This window comes from Panulirus ornatus, chromosome 35 (genome assembly GCF_036320965.1).
Source record: "Panulirus ornatus isolate Po-2019 chromosome 35, ASM3632096v1, whole genome shotgun sequence".
NCBI classification, from domain to species: domain Eukaryota; kingdom Metazoa; phylum Arthropoda; class Malacostraca; order Decapoda; family Palinuridae; genus Panulirus; species Panulirus ornatus.
In genome coordinates, this window is record NC_092258.1 from 3829061 (window position 1) to 3840593 (window position 11533).

An 11533-nucleotide genomic window follows, 5' to 3' on the forward strand; every position below is an offset into this window, starting at 1 on the left:
CAGATCCTGAATTGCATATATAGACAGCCAGGTACCCGTTTATCGACCAGCCCCAAATGGAAGGTCAAACGGCTGGATTACCTGTGAGCCGGCTGACCCGTCCTGGATTTGAACGCGGGTCCCCGTATGGTTCGTGGGTCACAACGATGACACTAAACCACAGATGCCCTCCGTGTGTAACATACCTACATGAAATGACCTATTTGTACTGTATGAGGAGGGAGTTCTACAATCGTGGGGGCCCTTGTGTTTGTGTGTGTGTGTGTGTGTGTGTGTGTGTGTGTGTGTGTGTGTGTGTGGGACATAATCCAAGGCAGATCTTCACTGCGAAGGTTCAAAGACTATCGGCGTGGGTTAGAAGTTGAGGTTGAACGTAAACAAGGCGCAGCCCAGCCTTCTGACGGAGGGGCCACATCAAAGACTAGAGAGAGACAAAACAATCCATCTGTAATTTCACTACGGCAGTAACGTTCAAAATTAGACGCTTAATACATATCAGTATGAATAAACAGCGTGAATGACGGGGAGAGAGAAAATGTGGAGCGGAATTTCATTGGGAGGGTCGGGGGGGGGCGGGGGGGAATCGTCATTTCCTGGAGTCGAAATGGAGAGGTGGCCAAGTTGACAACAATGTGCAGTTGGTGCAGCGGAAGAGAGAGTTGAGGAGGAGAGTCCGGCGGAGGACAATGATGAAGGCCCGTGCACCCGGGAGACGGCAGGTGACCACTACATCAAAGGCCGGGTCATTAGTGCCAGGTGCAAGGATGGTGAGGGTGGTGATGGTGATGGTGATGGTGATGGTGGTGGTGATGGTGGTGGTTGTGGTGGTGATGGTCGTAGTGATGGCGGTAGCGGTGCTGGGTACGGGGGGGGGAGGTGGGAATGGTTGCACGTAGTGGTGGTGGTGTTGGTGGTGTGTGTGTGTCAATCGCTGGAGATTCCAGTGATGAGAGGTTAGTGTTGGAGATATGGTGGCATTCACAAAACCAGTGGGTATACATAAGAGCGGACTGCGAGCATTTTGTATCGTGTATACAATTTGACAATAAAGACATCTTATCTATCTTATCTTAGCCAGAGAGTACCACAAGAAGGAGACAGTGATCGTGGGCGTTGGTGATGCTTACAAGGCTTTCAAAAAGGGCATTGTCTAGGAGTTGATGAGGCACTGTGTACTCTACTGGGTGATGGCTAATTGGTGACAACAGTGTTATATGATGAACAACAAGGGCAAAGGGGGGAAGGAACGGGTAACGGACATGTCATGTGATGTAATACAAAAGACAACCGTCCCCCCCTTTTCTTTATCTGGCACCCTACGTATTACTCCCCATCTTCTTTTTCATCGTCATCATCATCTTCAACATCATCTTTTTTCATCTTTCCCCTCCTCTTCCGTCAACACAACTATCTGTTCCACAAAACCATTCGATTCCCCTCCTCCTCTTCCTCCTCCTCCCATCTCCCCTCACAGGTTCCCTCTGTCCCTAGGCATCTCTCTAACCTCCCATTCCACCCTCGCCTCGAAGTCTTCCCATCTACTCCCCCCCCACCCAACTCAACCATTCCGGGTGACTGAGAACCATTGTCCAATAATTTGATCAAGCGTTCAAAAAAGTCAGACACACCGAGCCGACTTTTCTTTGGGGTGGTTCAAAATCACCCCCTTTCACTTTTATATATCCTTTTTCTCTTTTTACTTCCACCGCCTAATTCAGCACCCTCGCGGTCCAGTCACCATATCGGTTTAACGCACGTCGATTGAGTAGCGAGAAAATTGAATATTGAACATTTAATGAAAGCGAAATAATGATGATAATAATAATAATAAAAAAAAAAGGGAGGACTTCCGACAGCCCTGAAAATTGGTTGTTCCGATACTCAATTAGTGGCCAAGTCTGAAGCCTTAAAAGTTGTGGCATATTTACGTGTATGTGTGGTCTTCCCTGGGCAGGGGAATCTGGTGGAGTTTGGGAGGAGGAGGAGGAGGAAAAAAAAATAGAAAAGGTTGACTGTATTTCTATAACGTTCCTCACCCATATGTGACGTGGGGACGGTCAGTGATGTACCACCTCGGAGGCTCTTGGGGGAAAAAGATTTTTTCTGGTTAATGAAAGTGGAAGAGAAGAGTGGAGGTGGAACAGGGAAATGTTGAGATAAAGATGCAAAAAAAAAGAAAAAAAAAAACTAATATAGAACGTTTTAAAGGTAGGGAGACGGTAGTCTGGACATCAACTAAGCAATTCAACTCCTGATGACATATATTAATGTATACTGATGAAGAAAATGAAAGAAATGAAATTAATCAAAATTGGACGTAAGGAACACTGAACCGTATCAATCATTCATGATGTTACTAACGAGGAATGAAATAAAAACTTGATTAAACGCCCAAAATAATAAAAGATAAAACTGAGGACTTGCAGAAAACATACAGCACCTTACAAACACAAACACACACACACACACACACACACACACACACACACACACACACACACACTCTCACAAGAAAAACCTGTTAAACAAAATGTAAAGAAGTACTTTAATCTTCATCTCCTTCCTGCCATGGTGCGTGTCATCGTATACACAATAATCATATCATGAGAACTGCTCATGAGTTGGATCATGAGGTGTTTTATTAACGGTTCATACCACTACATCTATCAGGGGTGGATGTCAACACCCCAAAATCCGCGACTCAACGCCACCCATACACACGAAGCCTCATCGACGGGCGGCCCACAGGACAACGGTATTAAGCTACGGCAAAGTTCCTACTGTCTGGCAGGAGAGGCGGTCTGCTCTGCCGTCTTCGTTTTCTGTTAAGGATGCGCCAAGGGCTTAGCCAGGCACAGTGGGGCGCCCCTACGTGCTCCAGATATAATCAATTGTCCCAGCCTCTTCACCTCGGGGTACAATCTATACCCAAAGTCAGCAACGTTAAAAGTAGTTAATAGGTAAACATGGTATGGTAACCTCTCTCTCTCTCTCTCTCTCTCTCTCTCTCTCTCTCTCTCTCTCTCTCTCTCTCTCTCTCTCTCTCTCTGCGTTAAGATGTTCTCATGCACTCACTCTGTCCCCTTGAAACACGAGGAGGTACAAAGTCTCCCTGACCATCGTACCCTGAAACGCACCGTCGTCTTGCGTGTGTGCTCTCAAGGATCGTAACTTCTTTCTAAAAGGGATCGTACCGTCGAGTTCTAGGGGTGTTCGGCGTATGGCGGTCGGTGGTTAGTGTCAGACACCATAACAGAGGCAAAGTCGAAAGACTTGTTCACGAACGCCATAATCAACTTCTCTCTTTCTCTCCCACGTTCACTAACGCATCTTCCACTTCTTGTCTCTCCAGGCTCCCGTCTGTATACTCGCTATTTTCCCACCTTTCACATGTTCAGATCACCTCAGTTCCAGCACATATCAGTGCCCAGCCCTCAGCATCCTTTCATGTCTCCCAGAGAGAATCCTAGGCACCTGCTCCCCTCCTCTCTAAAATCTGGCTCTGTCCCATACCCAACTATCTTCCTCACCCAGGCATCTCGCTCTATCCCATATCCAAGTCCAACCATCCTCCTATCCCCCATAGGCAACTACCTCCATCCCACCACATCCTCCTAGCCCCCCCCCCAAACCATTTCCCTCCATCCCATATCCAACTCCCCCCTCCTTTCCCCAAATCCAAACATTTCCCACCATCCTATATCCAGGTACTTCCCCACCACCTCCCAAACATGTGGCCACATCCCATATCCAATCTAACCTAACCCACTCATCACCACTTTCCCCCCAACTCTACACACACATTTGAATATCAAAGACACAAGTGAAATACACAATGAATGGTCCTTTAATGGGGCATAAAATGTCAACGGTACGGTTCTCTTTACACCATTACTTCTAACCATTACTCTGGACCGTCACACTCTGTACACACTCGGACTTCTGTGCAGCATCCCCTTTTCATGCACACCTACGCAGTGTAAATATTCCTCTCACAGCTTACTTACGTAAATCATTTACAAGTGGCGAAAGTAGTAGTTAATACCATCAAAGATAAATCTCGGGCCTTCAGCACTTTGTAGTGGATAAAAGTACTAATTACGTCTCGCATACGTCCCACAGGGCTGAAGGTAAAACTAAATGATTGAATATTGCCCGACACGCCACCGCCCAATCTAATACCATCAGTTCACTACAGCATGTGATCACCAGTCGGTGTGGGACTGTGTGACGACAGTCACGACGGAGGAGGAGCAGTCATCGTGCGACTGTGACAACACGTGTGACTGTTACAATATTCAGGGGATACCCAAGTGACTGTGTGACCATCAAAAGTCAGGGAACAGTCAGCGCGTGACTGTTACAATATATAGTTAATCATGGATGAGAGTAACAGTCAAGGATGAGCACTGTCAATCAGTTAGAATGAAGAGTAACAGTCGATGGGTACGGTCAGGGGAAGAGAACAATCCCACAGACAGTCAGAGGAGCCAGTTTAAGACACAGTCAACCGGAACAGTTGAGATCTTCAAGGAGAAGCAGCATGAAACATGGCACAGTCACAGTCAATGGGGACAGTTAGTAGATGGGGAGAGTCAACAGGGACAAAGAGTGGGGACACTCAGTGAGGATAAGGAACCACTAAAGGAAGTCAATCGAGATATTCAGTAGATGGGGAGAGTCACTGGGGACAGACAGTCAATGGGGACTGTTGATAAACGGAGAGAGTCACTGGGAACAGCCAACCACTGGGAACACTCAGTGGGGACAGTTAGAAAACGGGGACAGCCAATGGGGAGAGACAGTCAGTGGCGTCAGTTAATAAATGAGGGGAGTCGGTGGGAACAGCTAGTAACTGAAGACAGTTAATGGGGAACTGACAGTCAGTGGGAACAGCTGGTTAAAATCAACATGGAGGACAGGAGAAGGAGGGAGGAAGGAGGGGAAATGAGTGGGCCAACTGGACTCGACTGGGATGAACTGCCCACTTACAGAAGGATACTGACAGTCACTGTGTCGAGACAGTCAGTCCGCGGGTACTATGACCACATGAAAACTGGAAACAGCCCGTATCAAAGTGTGGACGAGAAAATAACAGTTACTAGCACAGTCAACTAATGAACAAGTCATCACTAATACACATTACAGTTAATGAGTGATTATTTGTATTAATTACCATATGATAATGGGCAATTAACCGCAAAAAAATTTAAACATATTCCATCGACTAAATTCATACGTAATCTATGAATCTTAATTAATCGTATTTGTAACCGAATCACTAATTTGTGAAGTGATTCAATCATCCCCTTTTTTTTTCAAATATCATCGAGTTTATGTATTCTGACTTTATATTCAGATAATTTAACATCAATCTCATTAAAAACATACTCGATATGGGTGACAGAAGAGAAATATTTTTCCCCTTGCAGTTAACAGTAGCCATAAGCTGTGCAGACTGTTATGGGAAAGAGATAGCTCCAACGGTAGAGAGAACTCATGGCAACAGTAGCCGAATGATGAGGACTTCGTCATGGACAACAGATACTGATGAACAGATACCATGAACAGTGAGCCTATAAAACAGGGAGATGACACATGAAGAACTGCCATGAACAAGAAGTGAACCGATGTACCAACAGTAGCAACAACAGTAACGGCAGTAGCAACAGTAGAAGCAACAGCACTGCCAACAGAGGCACCTGGAAACCACTGCAGCCACAGCAAATAAAAAAAAAAAAACAGACATGAACAACAGCAGCGGCAGCAATGACAAACACTGTTCACAACTAACAACAGAAAGAACTATACAAACAACTACAACAAAGATAACTTTTTGAATATACGACAAGAACATCACTGCAACACATATCACAACCTCCTTCACCATCTCAGTGCATTAATCTTCAAGTACATTCGAGACCCTACAGGGTACGTGACGGGAACAGAATCTCAAAGTGTCCCCTGAAATTATTTTCTCTAATGCAGCAGCGATGATCGGGACATGCATGTCTCTACGGTCATAAAAATCCTGATTCTAACTCAGCCACTCTGGCGGCCAGGACCCGACCCGACCCGACCCGACCTGACCCGACCCGACCAGACGCAACGTGACCCGAAATGCGAGCTCCAGGGTAGGTCTTAAGAGTAATTCACTCACAGACTAAAGCAATGTAATGGCAGGAAGAGAGAGAGAGAGAGAGAGAGAGAGAGAGAGAGAGAGAGAGAGAGAGAGAGAGAGAGAGAGAGAGAGAGAGTATATACAGGATGGTCAGCACATACAGAAACAGGATGGTCAGCATACACACAGCGACGGTGCAGTTAGCATACACACAGTAATATAGTCAGCATACATACACCAACAGTATGGTCAGCATACACACAGCAACGTGGTCAGCATATACACAGCAACATGGTCAGCATACACACAGCAACATGGTCAGCATATACAGCATTGGCATGGTCAGCATACATCATGGTCAGCATACACAGCAACAGCATGAACAGTATACGCAACGAACGGCAAAGTCAGCATACACCTCAATAAACTGACCAACATACACATCAAAAAACATAGTTTGCATACACAGCCAACAGCATGGCAAGCAAACACACAGCAAAAACATCATCACCAAACACAACAACAGAATGGTAAGCATACGCAGCAAACAAGACGCTCAGCATATACGGAAGACACCACGGTCAGCATATGCAGCAAACAGCATGGCTACCATACACAGCAAACAGCACAGCCAACATAAATCACAACCAAGACGAACGAGACTAAGCAACAGTGAAAAACCTCAGAACTTAAAAAGAAAACGGGGGAGGCGACGGTCGTTCTCAGCGCCCGTAGCTGGAGTAGGTAGCACCCTTGGCAGGACGGCAGGAGAAGTGACAGTCCCTCGGAGCATCCCACAGGGGCAGTTGACTGCATAAGAGGGCTATTGAGAGCGGAGCGATGATGTCCCCATACAACGCCCCTTAACCCTGCACAAAAGGAGACCAGGTAAGGGCCAAACTCCCATACTCAATTATTATCTACTGTGGTCCTATTTGCTCTTCCCACCTGAGGATCATTCATTGACGCTCGGCTCGATTGATGAGTCAGGCCGAGAAACAAAGGTGGACGGGAGGGCTGGTTTCCATCAATACCCCGATAACCGGTCCCCGCCCATTGATGCTTGGACGACAAGCGCCACCTCGCGTGCTGCACCAACACCTTTATATTCTGTAGAGGCTGGTGATGCCCTTCGTGTCTGTCTCTCTCTCTCTCTCTACCCCTCCCTCTCTTTCTGTAGAGGCCGCCCTCCCTCTGGCGTAAACCCCGACCACGATCCTTGAATTCGTGTCCTAACCGTAAAGCCGTACCAGTCTCATATACCCTGACCACCTCTGGTCCATGGGACACGCTGGACTTGTCGCCCATAACAGTTCCCGAAGACGATGCTTGTGTCCCACCCACACACATATCGTCATCCGCCCGACCCCGAGTATCGAAATTCTTATAACACCCTCCTGCAGTAGCGCCCAGCCCGGCCCGGCGTGGCCCTCGTCAGGCGTGGCGTCGACACTCTGCTGGGGTAGGGAGGGGACATCCCCGTGTCCCGTCCCATCCCACTAGTAACCTGCTGTAGTGGCTGCTGGGGGTCATCTCGCACGAAGGACCCATAGCCTCCATACCTGACGTAGGCGTTACCGGGACTCCGCCTACAGGTGGTTATACATCTAAAGTTTATGACATTTTACTATTCTAAATAGGTACGTACTTCTACCGCAAAGACCTGTGACTGTCATATCTCTTCCACCGTCACACACACAGCCTCCAAAGGGAGCCCCAGAAGTCTGTTGCTGTGTGAATTCCTTTCCAAATCGAGAGGTTCTCCTCCACTCAAGATGAAAGGTCAACCTCATACAGCAGAGATGGAGATCCTCTGGTTGGCCGAAGGTGTGTAACAAGACGAGACGGGAAATGATGTGAACCAGTCACGGAATCAACCGCAGTTTAAACCCAGAATTCAAACCAGTGAAAGAGTTCAGATGACACGGTTGTGTGGCACAAGACGAGGATACAGGTAACCACATAACTCGCAGAAGTTTCATAGCTGAATACCACCAGGTGATGGGCCAGTAGGCAGGATGAAATTAACTAGGGGGGAAAAAGGGACTTCGAGAGATACCCAACGTTAAAAAAAGAACTTCAAGCATGCAGTAAGATGCACTTAAAAACGAGTTCCAAGCAAGCAAGAAGATGCACTCATTAAACGAGTTAAAAGCAGCATACAAGTAGATGCCCTCATAAAAAGAAGTTCATGTAGGAAAGAGGGGGAATATGAGTAAAATTACCAGGACAGTGTAGCATGAAAGACCTTTGTACGGCAAGACAACTGAAAAATTATATGAAACTACTACTTACCTGGCGTCAGGGAAGGAGTACATAGCAATCCACGACGTGCAAAGCCCCTCCCTCGATCTGGAAAGCAAGACAAACGTTAGTAAAAAAAAAAAACGAATATAAAAAACTTTATTCTAGTGATATTTACCATCATTACGATTCTGTTCGATTCGGATCATCTCCCAAAGTGTCAGCTAACGATATATCATGTCCTTGATGCTTCTTTTTCCTTATTTTTTAATACCTCTTCTTTATGTACACGAACCTTACATGTGACATATCAAGACCAGAAACATTCAAAAGACAACATATTGAGTATTCTAAACATTTTTATCACTGGCGCCTCTACATATTTCTTCCGATACATTTCTCGCCTTACAAAAAAAAAAACCTGATCCATTGTACGATAAGACTACAACCTGTCTGTAAAACTGAATTTACAAATTCGCTGTAAAAGGAAATGAATTATCAAGGATAATTCATCGACACCTTGTACATAATCTTCACTTCCTGAAGCCAATATATATTGCCTCGCTTTAATTTTTTTCCCAAAAAGCAAATGCTGGAAACACTGTATGTTCTTCATGTCTTCGAAGCAAACCTTACATTTACTGTACGGTTTGCACTAGGGTCTGAAATACCACGAGAAACGTTATGAAAATCTTTGACGAAATTTTGGGTTCCAGGTCGAAGGGCTGAAATCTTCTCCAGACTTAAACCAATGTTTGTTTTCACCGTGATCGTTTTCAAAAAGAATTCTTCTCCCTTGAAGATGGTCTGGTGTTTTGCTATGATGTTCGTTCTGTTATGTAATACAGATGAGTTGCATTTGTTCATTGCCTCATCAAAAGTAAGCTTGAAAGCGGTTCTACCCCACAACGGAAATAAGTTCCCCCTCTGTTCCTCTCGCTCACGCAGCTAACATGAAGGAATCGTATGATAACATGAAACTTCTTTTGGAACACAAATTAAGTCTGGGGATTTTAAGTGGAATGGTGACCTAAAGGTTGTGTCGCTTTTACTCGGAATGCAACTTGGTGACATTAAGTTCTGTGAGAGGACAATCGGGACAAGAAAAATATAGTGAAAATCGTACATTTCTACATCTTAGAGGAAAGTTTTTTTTTAATATAATACCAGCCTTATTCATGAATGAGTAATATACATTTAATCTAGAATCCAATTGCTCTGTCATTTATAAACGATGCTTGACAGAAAGATTCTAAAAACATTAGAATTCATCGTAAAACGTACTATAAGGTCCACCTATATTAGCTCGTGGGAGAGAACAAAGTTAAAATTCTGTGGACCAGTATTAACAGTCACTCAATTAAATGATCGAGTCCAAAATTCAATTCTAAAAAGCCTAATATTACCCATCCTACCTCAGACATTCCACACACACACACACTGTCTAAATATTATAGGACAAGTTACCATCCCATTTGGCAATGAGAAATATATGGAGTATGTGTGCAATCTATGTATCCCATCATTGTCTATATTACGCAGAGTCTTGCAGGATGATATGTAATTTCAAAGATTGAAAGATCTTTTTATGTATCCATGACTCAATCCAGATCTTGCTAAGTATGCATACACAACTGTGTATTAAAGGTGATGTGGTCAAGCGGTCACAAGATAAACTGAAAGTGGTAGAACCTGTATGTATTGTGGAATAGAACAGACAACAGAATGTAATAAACGATTGAATGGGGACAATGGAAGGATAAACTGTGAAAATTGAACTATACAATATACACCTCAGTCTCCATGATCCACAAGATTAAATGCCTTAACCCCTGGAGACTAGAGGATCAGCAGATAAGTCCTTAGTGTATGATTTATATATATTAATATCTATAACGCGAGAAAAAATAGTTGAACCTCTCTTTTTCTTTCAGAGAATTCTATATGGACAATGCAAAGTGTATGATGTGAGTAAAACAATATCTCTAACACAATGAAAAATACCTTGTTTGGCAGAGTGATCGTAACGTGGGCATTACCGGACTCTGCCTGCAAATTGGTCATCCTTTCCCTGCTACTGATCGTAGCGCAGTACCGAGGCTACAGGAATCCCCCGAGAGAACATATCCAATAATAACATACATCTCTCCTCCTTAATTGCAGGTGTAATTACACCTATAGATCCTAATACAAAATAAATACACAGCATTATATAAAAAAAAAAACATTCGATCGTCATAATCAGAACGACGCTCTAAGTAATATAAAACAATACACACGATCATTATAAATGATTCAATGATTCTAATTATCAAACCATATTCCTAACATGACTCAAATGACATAAATAACTGTAGCACATCAACCAAGTGAAGATCCGTACACTTATATACACCAAAGGGGTTGTTCCTGAGGCATCTGCGGGGGTATAAAATAATATAACGAAGTCTAACTGTCTAACTAAACGCTGACGAGAACCAATGTTTGACGTCGGAGTTAAAGGTCATTTAAGTTAAAGGTCATTTATATTCTTCTCCTTCTTTTAAATCTATGGCTACCCACACTCACTATATATTCAATAACACAAAACATATACTATACAGTAATTTACACATTGAGATAATTATCCGTGAGAATTACTGGAGTCGTTATGCAAACGTAATGATTAAAAAGGTAAACCGCTCATTCGTGTTTACATTACTCCACTCTACCACCACGCATATTACTATATCTAAATGAGATCTACGGCACATTACCACATCTACCTCATATCTACCACATCACTAATAACAAAAAACATAAAGGAAACCTACATTTACCAATTCGAATCGATGATCAACTCTATTGCAGGGCGATAAATTTCAAGTACCTTCTACCTCCTTCCGTGTCATCTATTCCCGCTCGTCTGTAACTCCTCAAGTAAACTTCACTTATAACACTTTTAAAAATATTGCCGTTGTTTCTTTAAACATGTAATATTACAAAAACATCGTCTAGAATAATACTATAGTGTTTTCTAATTTAGTAAATACCACTTTAAAAAAAATTCATACAAGTATTTGAAAATATATATGAAAAAGGGGCGGATCTCATTCCCAGTCAGATTCCAATACTATTTCAAAATTCTCGAAAGTTCTTCTTACAAATCATCAAACTACAGAATCTACC

At 43.8% G+C, this 11533-nt stretch overlaps 1 long non-coding RNA gene across 1 annotated transcript in view; it reads right to left on the reverse strand.

The window, feature by feature from the left end:
- Positions 1–11251, reverse strand: part of LOC139760040 (uncharacterized) — a 70974-nt gene extending 59723 nt beyond the window's left edge. Inside the window, exons 1-2 of the long non-coding RNA XR_011715214.1 lie at positions 11179–11251; positions 8417–8473 (exon numbers count right to left, since the gene is read on the reverse strand). This is a non-coding gene — a long non-coding RNA (uncharacterized lncRNA). The remainder of the gene's footprint in view (positions 1–8416; positions 8474–11178) is intronic.
- Between the last annotated feature and the right edge of the window lie 282 nt (positions 11252–11533).